Below are 16,120 nucleotides of genomic sequence, written 5' to 3'. Positions count from 1 at the left end.
AGGGAGCTATCTTTAAAGGGTGCCCCGAACAGCTCACAAACTGCATGGCCCCCAGGCTCGCCACCCCACCACCGCCCCCACCCCAGTAAATGTTAGGACCCCTTTCACAACCATCAGAGGGCTCACCACCACCACAGCAGAAGTGACGGGGGTCTCCAACCCCCCCCCACCCCCCCCCCCCATAATGCCAATGTCAGGGCAACCCCCCTCACTTTGCAGGAATTGAGTGACCCCTCTCACCCCCATCCCCATTGCGACCGCCTCCCCCCACCACTGCAGTTTTGGTGGCACTCTCACCGATATCAGCCCTCTCCAACTCACATTAGGGGCACCCTTCCCATGGGCTGCCCAAAGGGCCCACCACTAGCTCTGCCCTGGCAAAGGTTGGCACTGCCAGAGACATCATGGGGTATTTCTCACTTGCCCAGCTCCATCCTGCCAAGTCTGGTCCAGAGGTAAAATGATATTTTAAAATACTCCCTTTTTAATTTTTCTCTTTCTCTGTTTCCTTATTCCTAAAGGATAAAACTGTAATATAGACAATCCTCTTCAGGATCCTTCCTGTGCTGACTGATAAATGTATCAAGAATGGTTTTGTTACTGGACTAATAATCCAGTGAGCTGGACTGATGATCCATTGATATGAGTTCACATTTTGCCAAGGCTGGAAAACGTGACAAAAAAATCTGAAATAAGTATCTAGCACAGTAACGATCATGAAGATGACCAGATTTCACTAAAACCTATCTGTTTCCTTATTAATCTACTATAAATCTCCTGTCCTTGACTATTCTGGCCTACATGGGACTTCAGACCCACAGCTATGTGGTTAACTGTTAACTCTCAAATGGCCTGGAAGTCACTCAGTTGTGTCAAACCACTATTCAAAGGCCAAATAGGAATAAAACCAGTTGAGCCACCTGCTTTGACGCCACAGGAGACAAATGCACTCCCTTCGACTATGCAAAGTCTTCCTCGCTAACATCTGGGAACTGGTGCCAAAACTGGCAGAGGTGTCCCACATACGAGTGGAGTAGCCTGGCAGTCATACTCACAGAATCATAGTTGATAGCCAATGCCCCACATTTTTCCATTACCAATAAAAGCAAAATACTGTGGATGCTGAAAATTTGCGATTTTCCAGCCCCACCAGTAACATCGTGGGCAGAATGGGTAAATTTGGAGAGTGCCCAAAAGTTACATTAAATCACTCTGAAAATTTTCCCGTACCACCTGTGACGATGCCCACTGCTGGTGGGGTTGGTAAATCACACCCAACGTTTCACGTCAATGACCTTTCATCAGAAATGAGGAAAGCTAGATATGTGGGGGAAAAAAGGTCCTTTGACCTGCAACGTTAACTCTGTTTCTCTCTCCACTGATGCTGCCCGATCTGCTGAGTATCTCCAGCATTTTCTATTCCCCCTTACCATCCCGAGGTATACCCTGTCCGGCAGACGGGACAGATCCACCAGAGGTGGTGGGGGACAGTGGGGTGCAGTTGGGAGTGAGAGGCCCTGGGAGTCCTAAGCATTGACTCTGGGCCCTACAAAGTCTCATTTCATTGGGTCAAACATGGTCACGGAAAACTCCTGCTTATTATCAGCTCCCTCAGCTGGTGAGTGAATACTCCTCCATGTGTAAAACCAGGAAAAGGGACAAGGGGCAGCAAGTACACTGAATGGACTCTGGGTGGGGGACTTCAATGCTCAAGAACAAAAATGATTTGGAACTACCACTGGTCCTACCTAGCTTTCCTAGGCCTGAAGGACATATTTCCTGAACTGGTTCCGGTGCCAAGTGGTAAAAGAACTGATATCAGGGAAAAAGCTTCCTTGACCTCATTCTCACCAATCTACCAGTTGTGGTTGCATATGTTCAAGTGTTAGTCGGAGTGAATATTGCACAGTCCCTGAAAAGATGATGCACTGTTTTCCCACTGAGGACAAATGTTGTGTGGCACTACCAGTATGCTACCCATGGGATAGATTCAGAACAGATCCCGTGAAAAGAATAATAAAGATCCAGCAGCTCTAAACTGGGCATCCCTGACATGCTGTGGCACCTTCTGCAGCAGCAGAATCGTATACCACCAAAGTTCGTAACCTCAGGACCCAGCAATTCCCTCACTCTACCAGTACCATCACACCAAGGTTTAATGAGGCGTGTAGGAGAGCGTGTCAAGAGCAGCGCCAGGCATAACTAAAGAGTAGGTGCCAACAAGGGGAAGGTATATCACTGAGCTACACGCATAAACAGCAGATGCAGCATGTTATAAACAGAACTCAGTGATTCCACAGCCAAAGGATTCAAATCAAAGTTCTGCAGTCCTGCTACATCCAGTCATGAATGCTGGTGGACAATTAAACAGCTCACAAGAGGAGGGGCTCATTAAACATCCCCAACTTCAATGATGACAAAGCCCAGCACCTAAGTGCAAAAGACAGAATTGAAGCGTTTCCAACAATCTTCGGCTAGAAATGCTGTGTTCCTAAAAATGATGTGCCAACCTGCTGAAGGTACAGCACGGGACTACGTCATGTTAAATATGGAAGCATCGTGCTTTAGACAGAAATAAAGGATTCCACTTTCAACGGATCAGATCAAAGCTCTAAAGTCTTGCCATATACAGTCATGAACGGGGATGAACAATTAAACTACCAGGAGGAGGCATCTCCAAGAATACCCACATCCCCTCTATTGGGGGAGCCCAGCACGTCAGTGCAAAAGACAAGGCTGAAGCATTTGCAACTGTCTTCTGCCAGAAATGCTGAGTGGCTGATCCATTTCAGCCTCCTTTTGAGGTCTCTTGCAACACAGATGCCAGTCTTTAGAATTGGATTCACCCCATGTGATATCAAGAGATGATTGAGTGCATTGGAAACAGACATGTAATGCTGAAGACATTAATTAGACACATCTCCAACCAATCTGTTCCAGATTCGTACAACACCGGCATCTACCCAAGTAGTAAATTTGTCAGATGTGTCCTGTACAGAGGAATCGGGATAGTGCGAGCCTGAGGGGAAACAGTGCTAGAGACTAACAGGTAACCTCTACCCGTCCCCAGTTGAACTCGGACAGCATGCACGTGGGACTTACATCACCTTCAAATTCCCCTCCAAGCCACCCACCATCCTGACTTAAAAATATTTTGTTGTTCCTTTGTCACTGCCAGGTCAAAATCTTGGAACTCTATCTCTAATGGGCCTGTGGGTCGACACCATCTGGACCTCAATTGTTCAGGAAGCCAGCTCAATACCACCTTGTCAATGGCAAATACTTTCCAGCAATGTCCATATCACATAAACAAATAATAAAACTTCCAGTATCCAGCTATTTCAAGATATAAAATATTATTTTTAAAGAGGGTTACCATTTGCCCACCTCATTTTCTCATAAAGATAGGCGCACAAGCAAATACTGGGCAGACTCTTACGGAGGCAATGGGTTTTAGCAGCTGGCTCAAGATTGGCCTCTGTTACGGAAGGCCTGAAACATCTTGTACCACACAGGCACTTGACAGGCCAGTGGTGGGCCTTCCCCAGGATCAAGGACCCCGGGGGTAGAATTACCACTCGCCAAGAGCTGCTGGCTAATCAGTGGCCAGAGGATCTTCTGTATTCAACAGCAATAACGAAGAGGCCGTGGCTGCTGCCGGTATGACACTCACCTGAGGCCTCAGATTGAGGAAGAGAAGGGATTGCGTGGTGGGTGTTGTGGGGCAGGGGGTTGAGACAGCAAGGCCGGGGATGGTGGCTCTCAAATGACACTCTCCCCTTCGTAAATTCATGTCCCTCAATCAGGCACCCAAGACTCTCACCCTGAGAACATGCAAGCAAACACACCAGGTTTGCTGCGATCTCCAAATGGTGAGGCCATGCCAGAATACCAGCAGTGACAGAATGAGGCTGTTAAGTGGGCATTCCTGCCATGTACATTATTGGGATGGCAGCAGGAAAGTGGTGGGCTCCTCATCTGCAAGCTCCTGCCGTAGTAAATGTTCCCACCACCAAACTGGCATGGGCTCAAGATTCTGTTCATTATCTTCATCAAGAGTTATGAATCTGCCACCTATCGTGCTGCGATATAATTTTTATGGAGTGTATTCAAAAAAATATTCTTATTCCAGACTCTATAAACAGCGAAAAATAGCAATTTCTTATGAAACAGAGGATAGATAGATGAATTCAAAGCGTAAACAGTTCCCCATCTTCAATAAAGTAGGTAAGAAATATTGCTTAACCAGCAGTAAACTTAAAACATGATAATGAGGAACATGTTCCCTGGAACGCTCTTTTTCTTAAAAAGAAGTGGTTAATGTAATGTAGCCCAAAGTTAAAATATTACACAGGGGGAACAATAGTATTTTGCATCAATCTTCCCTTTCATGCATCAACATAAACCAGCCAGTAGTATTATATTACCTAAGGGAGTTACAAAGCATCATCAGTGATCTTAAATGGCAGACAAATGGGAGGATTTAGCACAAGCAGTTCATAATTGCCAACTGAACCATGAAATTGTACTGTTGCCATTAGATCCGACCAACCTATCTGTGACACTTTATAATCCAATTTCAGTTTTATGTGAGAACAGAAAAACTCCAGTGATTTACTGGTAATCAAAGTTGTCTCACATCCTGTGAATAATTTACCAGGATTACAGACTACAGCAGTGATGGTGGTTACTGTGAGAAGCATTGTGAAGTAAATAAATGCCCATCATTCTGGTCTAATGGAAGCTATTCAGCACAAAACAATGGAGCTGTGGTGGAGTTAGTGTGAATTAGAAATTGTTCAACGTCCAAAGCTTGTAAAGTAGCATAAAGTTCAATACACTGTGAAGCAAATAATTTATTTTTTATGATTAGAAACCACGGTAGCATAATTTCTCAAAAGGTGAATTCTTACTGTTATCAGCTCCATGAGTGAAAGGCACAATGATGAACAATACACACACATCCACTGGTGCTGCAATTATTTTGTGGGTGCAACAATTGAACTGAAACATCCGATATGACGTATGTCATGTGCATGAAAATTCTACATCGGAGGTACATCACTCACCATATTGGTGACGGCCCTCAGGTAGGTACTCAGGGCTTGTGCCTGAAACAGGCACCAGGTCCGTTGTATATGCAAATAAGGTAGCTAAAGCCTGTTCTGGGATTCCTTCCCAAAACGGGGTTGCTGTGACTGGATGCTGCAGTGGGCCAGCTGTGTTTAGATAACCTCCTTCTTAGGCAATGATCAAGGATAATGCGCTTCCACTCCAGCTCGATGCGTTCTGATCTGGCTGATAAGTCCAATATGCGATCTGCAGATTCTGTCACATGCGGCCAGAGCAGGTGGCGCTTGAAAGGTCGGGTCGATGAGTTGTTTGGAGTTTGGTGAGGTCTCTCTGACATCTAGGATGGAATTCTCCGTTGGCTGACAACAAAATCGTGAAATGCGATTCAGCGAAGAATGGGTTCCGACGCCAAACTCTCAATTTTCTGTCACATCGACAGCAGCGTCAGTGCATTCCGGAAAGCACATACAGTAAACAGCATTTGCCGGTCATTAGCGGGCCTGATCCAGTATTCTCCGGAGCCTGTGCGATGCTACGCCTTCCGATGGGATGAGTTCCCGATGGCGCAGTTCACTTGTGTTTTTAAGAACTGTAAACTGTCGTCGTAGCTGCTGAGGGAGCGAGAACGGGTATGGAAAGTGGCCAACACTTGTGTGAGGAGCTGTTACTCCAGGAAGATGAGGAGCTGTTCCTCCAGGAGGTTCTGGAGCTGTTCCTCCAGGAAGTTGAGGAGCTGTTCCTCCAGGAAGATGAGGAGCTGTTCCTGCAGAAAGATGAGGAGCTGTTCCTACAGGAAGATGAGGAGCTATCCTTCCAGGATGATGAGGAGCTGTTCCTCCAGGAAGATGAGGAGCTGTTCCTACAGGAAGATGAGGAGCTGTTCCTCCAGGATGATGAGTTGTTGTTCCTCCAGGAAGAGGAGGAGCTATTCCTCCAGGAAGTTGAGGAGCTGATCCTCCAGGAAGATGAGGAGCTGTCCCTCCAGGATGATGAGGAGTTGTTCCTCCAGGAAGATGAGGAGCTGTTCCTCCAGGAAGATGAGGAGCTGTTCCTCCAGGAAGATGAGGAGCTGTTCCTCCAGGAAGATGAGTTGTTGTTCCTCCAAGAAGATTTGGAGCCGTTCCTCCAGGAAGATGCGGAGCTGTACCTCCAGGAAGATGAGGAGCTGTTCCGCCAGGAAGATGAAGAGCTGTTCCTCCAGGAAGATGAGTTGTTGTTCCTCCAGGGAGATTTGGAGCTGTTCCTCCAGGAAGATGAGGAGCTGTTCCTCCAGGATGATTTGGAGCTGTTCCTCCAGAAAGATGAGGAGCTGTTCCTCAAGAAAGATGAGGAGCTGTTCCTGCAGAAAGATGAGTTGTTCCTCCAGGAAGATGAGTTGTTGTTCCTACGGGAAGATGAGGAGCTCTTTCTCCAGGAAGTTGAGTTGTTGTTCCTCCAGGAAGATGAGAAGCTGTTCCGCCGGGAAGATGAGGAGCTGTTCCTCCAGGAAGATGAGTTGTTGTTCCTCCAGGAAGATGAGAAGCTGTACATCCGGGAAGATGAGGAGCTGTTCCTCCAGGAAGATGAGTTGTTGTTCCTCCAGGAAGATGTGGAGCTGTTCCTGCAGGAAGATGAGGAGCTGTTCCTCCACGAAGACGAGTGGCTGGTGCTCCAGGAAGATGAGGAGCTGTTCCACCAGGAAGATGAGTTGGTGTTCCTCCAGGAAGATGAGTTGTTGTTCCTCCAGGAAGATGAGGAGTTGTTCCTCAAGGAAGATGAGGAACTGTTTCTCCAGGAAGATGAGGAGCTGTTCCACCAGGAAGATGAGGAGTTGTTCCTCAAGGAAGATGAGGAGCTATTCCTCCAGGAAGATGAGGAGCTGTTCCACCAGGAAGATGAGGAGTTGTTCCTCCAGGAAGATGAGTTGTTGTTCCTCCAGGAAGATGAGTTGTTGTTCCTCCAGGAAGATGAGGAGCTGTTCCACCAGGAAGATGAGGAACTGTTCCCCCAGGAAGATGAAGAACTGTTCCTCCAGGAAGATGAGGATCTGTTCCTTCAGGAAGATGAGGAGCTGTTCCTCCAGGAAGATGAGGATCTGTTCCTTCAGGAAGATGAGTTGTTGTTCCTCCAGGAAGATGAGTTGTTGTTCCTCCAGGAAGGTGAGGAGCTGTTCCTCCAGGAAGACGAGGAGCTGTTCCTCCAGGAAGATGAGGAGCTGCTCCTCCAGGAAGATGAGTTGTTGTTTCACCAGGAAGATGAGTTGTTGTTCCTCCAGGAAGATGAGTTGTTGTTCCTCCAGGAAGATGAGGAGCTGTTCCTCCAGGAAGATGAGGAGCTGTTCCTCCAGGAAGATGAGGAGTTGTTCCTCCAGGAAGTTGAGGAGTTGTTCCTCCAGGAAGATGAACAGCTGTTCCTCCAGGAAGTTGAGGAGCTCTTCCTCCAAGAAGTTGAGGGGCTGTTCCTCCAGGAAGATGAGGAGCTGTTCCTCCAGAAAGATAAGGAGCTTTCCTCACCATGGATGAGTTGTTGTTTCTCCAGGAAGATGAGGAGCTGTTACTCCAGGAAGATGAGGAGCTGATCCTCCAGGATGATGAGTTGTTGTTCCACCAGGAAGGTGAATTGTTGTTCGTCCGGGAAGCTGAGGAGCTGTTCCTCCAGGAAGATGAGGAGCTGTTCCTCCAGGAAGACGAGGAGCTGTTCCACCAGGAAGATGAGTTGTTGTTCCTCCAGGAAGATGAGGAGCTATTCCCCCAGGAAGATGAGTTGTTGTTCCTCCAGGAAGATGAGTTGTTGTTCCTCCAGGAAGATGAGGAGCTGTTCCTCCAGGAAGATGAGGAGCTGTTCCTCCAGGAAGATGAGAAGCTGTTCCTCCAGATAGCTGAGTTGTTTTTCCTCCAGGAAGATGAGTTGTTGTTCCTTCCTGATTTTTCCTCTCTTACTTTTGGTGCTCCAACTGCGGCATGATGGAGTCCAGAGGCTCATCATCTGACTGGCCTACAGCAATCCTCTGCCTATCAGCACCCTGTGGTGCCCCTGCCTCCATTGGATCAGAAAGTGTAATGCGTTCACCAGATTGTGACTCTGAGGCTATATAAAACTTGGTCCCACCGAGGTGTGTGTCTCTGCGGTGGAGGGTGGGGATCTTCAACCTCTAGGTCTCAGAAATCATGGTCTATGCTGTCCTCAGAGCTGGTGTCTTGGACTTGGCAGGTGGACACCCTGGGCCATTTCCCAGATGTGCCTGTGAAAGAAACGAGAGCTCATGCATGGCAGGGTCTTTAGAAACAGGAGACATGACTCACAGCATTGTTGTCTGATGGATGATGCAGTGCTTTACCCTCACTTGGGTTATCGCCGCTGATCTCACCATTGGCACAGAAGTGGTCGGCATCCTCGTCGACCAGCAGGAGAGATCTTTCTTTGAAGTCAGTTCGGACTTTTAGCCCATGCATCCCATCTTGTATCTCTCCCTCTTATTGTGAGCCAACCTGTCCTCATGAAAACAGATGGAGAGAGCATAAGCAGGATGTGTGCCAGGACAGATGATAAAAATACCTGGCATGTGCAGATGATGAGTGGGAACAGCGAGGCCATGAGTATACAACCCACATGAGATGATGTGTGTGGGAGTGCGAGTGGTAGTGTCCCTAGAGCTGGCAGTGAGTGAGATCCCTGCAGATGTGTAATGCTGTGAGTTGAGAGTGCTGAGAAGAATGACTTACCCTGCTGGAATGGAGATCATTCATCTTTTTCGAGCTCTGGACGCCTGTCCTCCTTTAAAAGGAGTTGGCACTGACCACCTCCCATGCTGGGTTGGTGTCCTTACTGGCTGGTTTCCTGCCTGTGCACGGGCATGAAACATCATACCACACCTCTGCTGCATCCAGGAGTCTCTCCAGGGAGGTGTCCGAGAACTTGGGTAGGGATTTCTTTACAGCCATAACTTGCCATCGACTAAGGAAGTGAACGCTGGGGTGTCCTGATAATTAAAGCACTGCGGTGATGGCGGGGAAGGTGAATCTGAGGCCGCCCAACACCGATATGGTGTGGAACCCATGGCTGAAAATCTTTTGCACTAAGTGTCACACAATGAGAGGGGAAAAGCCATCATTGCTGTCGGTGGGCTAAACACCGCTTTTCCCACCCGCCATCGGCCTTTGCCGATTTCCAGGAAAATCATGTCCTGAAATGTGGAATCAGAAGGAGGAGAAATTCTTATTTTTCCAAAATGACCATTTTAATTTTCCTTGAGTCCTTTCATAAAGAAAAAAATCTTGAATGCATGTTGTTTTTTGGATCCATTTACTACCTGCTGCAGGATATAAATAATAATTAACATTAACCTCCCGCTGTTTTCTCTCTTCCTGCAGCCTCCACCCCAAAGCTCCCCACAATTTAGCTCCTGTGGATTAAGTGGAAGGTTTTAAGTTCAATTCCTTTCTGTCTTTACTGGTAGGTGAACGTAAAAATAATGATAGATAGAACAGTTACTGTGCATGTGCTGATTAAGCATAAAGAAATTTAGCGTGGACACATGCCAGAAGAGTGTCAGTGTAATAAATATTGTGACATACAGCTTGGCTAGTTTGTGAATAGAAAATAGATGGTGTCTTTATCTCGCTGCTGTTAACAGTTGTAACTGCACATGCTTGGCCAGCAAGTGAAGAACTGAGGATAACACTTTCCAATCTCATTTAAGAATTGTCTCAACATTTAGATATTTTGGTTCCAATCACATTATAAATTGCCCTGCATTATAAGAAAGAAAAGAGAGAGCGTTGGTATCAGTTTCTGTGGCGAGCTGCGAGATAGTTGTTCGCAGAATGCAATTGGTCTGGGAAAAAGAGCACAGCAGATGTATGCATGTGTGTCATCCAATTACCTAGTGATATGGATAACTGCCAGAAAATTGACAGCTTAATAAATTTTGTTACGTACTGCATGTTTAGACTGATTGAAATTTGCAGCATCTCTATCCTGCCACAGCTACTGAATTTGGGAGATAACTGAGTGGAAGTATTCATCTGTTTGCTTGGAGTAGCAACATCAAAACTTTGCTCATGAATCTTTTCCCCTGTTTAGTATTTCTGGCAAAACCTTAAATGTGTTCTTTCTGGAATATATTTGCTCTTGACACCAAACAAAGGAGAACTTTGCAAATGGATTTCAACGTTGCTACACAGAGCAACCAGAGTAATTAAAACTTGTTCCAAGCGATCATGTTCTCACTGTCTGGAGAATGGAAAGGATGCCGTGTACAAGCCATGTGATAGTGGAGGAGGAATCTGGGGAATTATCTGGTTTCTGATTGTCTGGGAAGATGCTTCTTGCTTATCACAAGCAATTTAAAACGTGTAGACAGCTAAACTTTCTTTGGATAGGTGAGGGGAGGAAGAGGGAAAGAGCTAAATCCAACATCCAAAGAATTTTTATTTCCATACCAGAAGTAGATTTGTATTCTGTGAGGATCCTGATGAATAAAACGACTGATATCCTTCTAGTGCTTCTATATATCCTTTGTTACCATATCATGTCAGAACGTCAGTTACAAAGAGAAATACCTCAACTCCTTTCTTATTGACCCAGCTTTTCAAGTACAAGCTACAACCTTAACGTTGAGCTGGAAAGGTCTGCATTGCAGGGCTCAATATATTTTTAATGCACCATCATAGTCCACCGTATTTTTGTACAACGCATGATTATTTTCTGAATTGCGAGAGTTGTTAAACTAGCTCTGCATCTGACTTTCATCTTCAGTGAGGAAGAGATAGTAGGGACACCAGCAGAGCGGGCGTAGGAGGGAGTCAGATCGATCCTGGTGGGGGGCCCAACACATTAGCGGGAAAGCTAGCAGCAGGAGTTTTGAGTGAGAGGGGACCACAGCGCATCTCCCACCGGGGAGAGAGCGTCTGCCGGGAGTGGGGGGGGGGGGGGGGGGGGGAGAAACAGCATCACAGCATTAAGGGGGGGGCAGAGGGATAGATGGAAGAGGGGGAATACGGGGGGGGGGGGGGTGAGCAGCGCGAGGGGTGGGGGGGGAAACAAAACCACAGGGGTAACAAAATGACAAGGGGGGATGTGCTTTAGACTGGCTTCAGCAGGTCACTCTCGGAAATGTGGAACAAGGTGGCACCGCAAGCAGACACTTTGGAGGGTCCCTGAACAAAGAAAAACCCCAGAGTGCAGGGCTCACTCACATGGCGTACAGACAGTTGGCGGCCATGTTGGATGGTCCCTGGAACACAGGGGCCCAGCCTCATGGCGAGAACAGTGACCATGGCCATTTTGGATGGTCCCCTAACAAAGGGAAACCCCGAATTGCAAGGGCACATCCTCAAGGTAAGTATGGTTGATCCCGCAGGAGGGGGGGAGACACAAAAGCCCTATTAGAATAGTCACCTGGAACATCAGCGGACTTAACAGCCCAGTGAAAAGATCCAGAGTCTTCGCCCACCTGAAAAGTATGAAAGCCGACATAGTCTTCCTCCAAGTGACGCACCGGAGGGAGAAGGATTGACTGCGAGTAAGGAAGGGCTGGGTGGGACAGACCTAACATTCCTGCTACAGGATGAGAGCCAGGCAGGGTAGCCATGTTGATAAGTAAGAGGATGGTGTTTACTGCGTCGAGGGTGGATATGGACCAAGGGGGATGGTACGCCATGGTCAGCAGTGTCTTGGATAGGGCACCGGTAGTCCTGGTGAACGTGGGACGGCACAGAATTTGTAAAGAACCATGGTGGAAATCCCTGACATAGACATGCACTGACTGATCATAGGGGGAGACTTTAAATGTGTACAGGACCCACTGATGGACAGATCAAACCCCAGAACGGGAAAAACGACAGGTGTGGCTAGAAAACTGGAAACGTTTAAGGAACAAATGGGGGCAGTGGACCTATAGGGGTTCCGCACCCAGGTGAGAACGAATTCTCATTTTCCTCACCAGTACACAGGGTCTCCACCTGCATTGATTTCTTTGTAGTGGGGAAATTGGTGCTTCCAGAGATAGTCTGAGCGAAATACTCCATGATTGTAATCTCCAACCATGCTCCACATTGCATGGATGTGAGATTGGAGACGGGCCATGCCCAACGCCTCACATGGAAGTTGGACACGTCCCTCTTGGCCGACAAGGTGTTCTGCCAGACAACATCACAGGCCATAGGCGAATATATTGCTAGCAACTGGAACGGGGAAATCTCACTTTCCATGTACCGGGAGGCACTGAAGGCTGTGATTAGAGGAGAAATTATCACCTATAAGGCACGCAGGATAAAGGAAGGGAAGGGAGGGCAGCTAGGCAACAACTGATCGACTCAATTCGACTCCATTCTGGAGGTTGACAGAAGATACTCCGAGGCCCCAGTCGTAGAGCTTCTGGCGGAGAGGAAGAAGGTATAACTGAACTTTAACCTGCTGTCCACCAGGATAGCTGTGCACCAACTCCACCAGACAAGGGGGACCTTCTGCGAACATGGAGACAAGGCTAGCCGCCTGCTGGCTCACCATCAGAGAAAGCAAGCAGCCAGAGGGAAATAACACAGGGGAACGGCAACAGAGGCGGACTGGTAGCCAAACCAAAAAAGGTCAATGAGGCATTTGTGGGTGCGGGGGAATCATTGGGGTGGGCGGATCGATACAGAGGGAAATGATTTGTATATTGTAATGTGGTAGTCACCATCGATTGTGTAATAGCTGTTATTAGAGGTAATATGGTAAGGTTCCTGCACTACAGGTACGGGGTAGATCCCTGCCTGCTGGCTCCGCCCAGTAGGCGGAGTATAAATGTGTGTGCACACCGAGCTGCTCCCATTCTGATAGCAGCTGCAGGAGGCCACACATCTCTGTGTAATAAAGCCTCGATTACTCTCTACTCTCGTCTCGTCGTAATTGATAGTGCATCAATTTATTAAGCAGAGATATTACAGTGATGGAACTACGCATCAAGCCAGATCGCCTGCAGCTGCACCCGCAAGCAGCCAACGCCATGTCGGCCTTCGACCATTGGCTAGCTTGCATCGAAAGCTACCTCGGATCAGCGACTGAACAACCCTCGGACGCACAGAAGCTCCAGATCCTGTACTCACGGGTGAGCTCCGAGATTTTTCCCCTTATCCGGGATGCGCCACTTACCCTGAAGCTATGGAGATTCTGAAAGGACACTATATCCGGCCGATCAACAAACCCTACGCCAGGCACCTCCTGTCCACGAGGCAGCAACTCCCCGGTGAGTCATTAGACGATTTCTGGCGTGCCGTGCTCTCCCTGGCGAGGAACTGCAATTGCCAGGCAGTTTCGGCCGCTGAACATACAGAACTCTTAATCGGGGATGCTTTCGTTACGGGCATGGGATCGGCGTACATCCGCCAGCGCCTATTAGAAGGGGGTACGCTCGACCTCGCGGTGACCAGGCAACTCGCAAACTCGCTAACGATGGCCTCCTGTAACGTACATTCGTACGCCCTCGACTGCACGGTGCCCTCATGGACATCGTGGGCCCCACCAGCGGCCGCCCCCAGCCAACCCCAAGCCTGCGCCGCGCGGCAGCCAACCAGCCCCGGGGGGCCCAAATGCTATTTCTGTGGGCAAGCAAAGCACCCCTGGCAGTGCTGCCCGGCGCGGAGAGCAATCTGCAAGACCTTTGGGAAGAAGGGACATTTCGCTGCTGTGTGCCAGGCCCGGTCGATCACTGCTGTATCTAGGCCCAGTGTTCCTGCACCCTCCACGTGCGCCACCATTTTCGTCCCCGCAGACCATGTGCGGCCCGTGGGCGCCACCATCTTCCTCCCAGCAGACCACATGCGGCCCGTGGGCGCCACCATCTTTAACGATGCCCGTCATGTGCGCCCCATGGGTGCCGCCATTTCGGCGCCATTTTGGACGGCGCCTCAAGACCCCTGCTCATCGGGCACTTCACCTGGCCGTTCATCACCTGCCACTGCCGTCGACCAGCCCGGGGCCTACTAACACCAGCCGCAGCTCGCCTCCATCACGCTCGACCAGTCCCGGCTGCACAACCTCGCAACCGCGACAACGACGGTGAAAGTCGCTGGGCACCTGACATCTTGCCTTCTTGACTCCAGGAGCAGGGAAAGCTTCATCCACCCCGCTATGGAAAGGTGCTGCTCTCTCGCGGTACACCCCGTTACCCAGAGAATCTCCCTGGCCTCCGGATCCCATTCCGTGGAAATCCGGGGGTACTGCATCGCCACCCTCACCGTCCAGGGCGTAGAGTTCAGCAACTTCCGGCCCTACATCCTCCCCAATCTTTGCGCTGCTCTGTTACTCTGCGTGGACTTACACTGCAACCTCCAAAGTCTAACTCTAAAATTCGGCGGACCCCTACCACACCTCACCGTATGCGGCCTCACGACCCTTAAGGTCGACCCACCTTCCCTGTTTGCAAACCTCACCCTGGATTGCAAACCCGTCGCCACCAGGAGCAGACGGTACAGTGCCCAGGACAGGACCTTCATCAGGTCGGAGCTGCAGGAAGGCATCATTGAGGTCAGCAACAGTCGCTGGAGAGCCCAAGTGGTAGTAGTAAAGACTGGGGAGAAACACAGGATGGTCATTGACTACAGTCAGACCATCAATCGGTACACGCAGTTCGACGCGTACCCCCTCCCATGCATATCTGATATGGGCAATCAGATTGCACAGTACCGGGTCTTCTCCACAGTGGGTCTGAAATCTGCCTACCACCAGCTCCCCATCCGCAAAGGGGACCGCCAATACACTGCGTTTGGAGCAGACGACCACCTTTACCACTTCCTTAGGGTTCCTTTCGGCATCACTAACGGGGTCTCAGTCTTCCAACGTGAGATGGACCGAATGGTTGACCGGTACGGACTGCGGGCTATCTTCCCGTACCTAGATGTGTCACCATCTGTGGCCACGATCAGCAGGACCACGACAATAACCTCTTCAAATTTGTTCACAAAGCTAAACTCCTTAACCTCACGTACAATAAGGAGAAGTGCGTGTTCCGCACCAATCACTTAACCATCCTTGACTATGTTGTGAAAAATGGAGATCTAGGGCCCAACCCCGACCACATGTGCCCCCTCATGGAACACCCCCTTCCCCACTGCCCCAAGGCCCTGAAATGATGCCTGGGGTTTTTCTCCTATTCTGCCCAGTGGGTCCCTAACTATGCGGACACGGCCCGCCCACTCATCCACTCCACAGTTTTACCCCTGACGGCTGAGGCCCGCCAGGCCTGCATCAAGGCAGACATTGCCAAGGCCACGATGCACGCGGTCAGCGAGACCCTCCCCTTTCAGGTCGAGAGCGATACATTGGACGTCGCTCAGGCCGCCACCCTCAACAAGTGGACCGATTCCGGGCCCTACACGATGGTCTCTGTCACCCAGGGGTCACCCGGTTCTTTCACTTCATAAAGGCCCACAACCTGCCCTACTCCACTGCGGAGGTCAGGGCTGTCACCAGAGACTGCCAGGTCTGCGCGGAGTGCAAATCGCACTTCTACCGTCAGACCGAGCACACCTGGTGAAGGCCTCCCGCCCCTTTGAGCGCCTCAGCATGGACTTCAAAGGGCCCCTCCCCTCCACTGACCAAAATACGTACTTCTTGAACGTGGTCGATGAATACTCCCGATTCCCCTTCGCGATCCCATGCCCCGATATGACGTCTACTACGGTCATTAAAGCACTCAACAGCATCTTCGCCCTGTTCGGTTTCCCTGCTCACGTCCACAGCGACCGGGGATCCTCCTTTATGAGTGATGAACTGTGTCAGTTCCTGCTCGGCAAAGGCATCGCCTCGAACAGGACGACCAGCTACAACCCCCGGGGAAATGGGCAGGTGAAGAGGGAGAATGGGACGGTCTGGAAGGCCGTCCTGCTGGCCCTGCGGTCTAAAAATCTCCCAGTCTCCCGCTGGCAGGAGGTCCTCCCCGACGTGCTCCACTCCATTCGATCGCTACTCTGCACTGCGACTAATGAAACCCCCCATGAACGTCTCCTTGCCTTCCCTAGGAAGTTCACCTCCAGGGTTTCGCTCCCAACGTGGCTGGCAGCTCCAGGACCCGTTCTCCTCCGCAAAC

Source organism: Scyliorhinus torazame, chromosome 8 (genome assembly GCF_047496885.1).
Source record: "Scyliorhinus torazame isolate Kashiwa2021f chromosome 8, sScyTor2.1, whole genome shotgun sequence".
Lineage (NCBI taxonomy): Eukaryota > Metazoa > Chordata > Chondrichthyes > Carcharhiniformes > Scyliorhinidae > Scyliorhinus > Scyliorhinus torazame.
Note: the sequence above shows the minus strand (reverse complement) of the source record.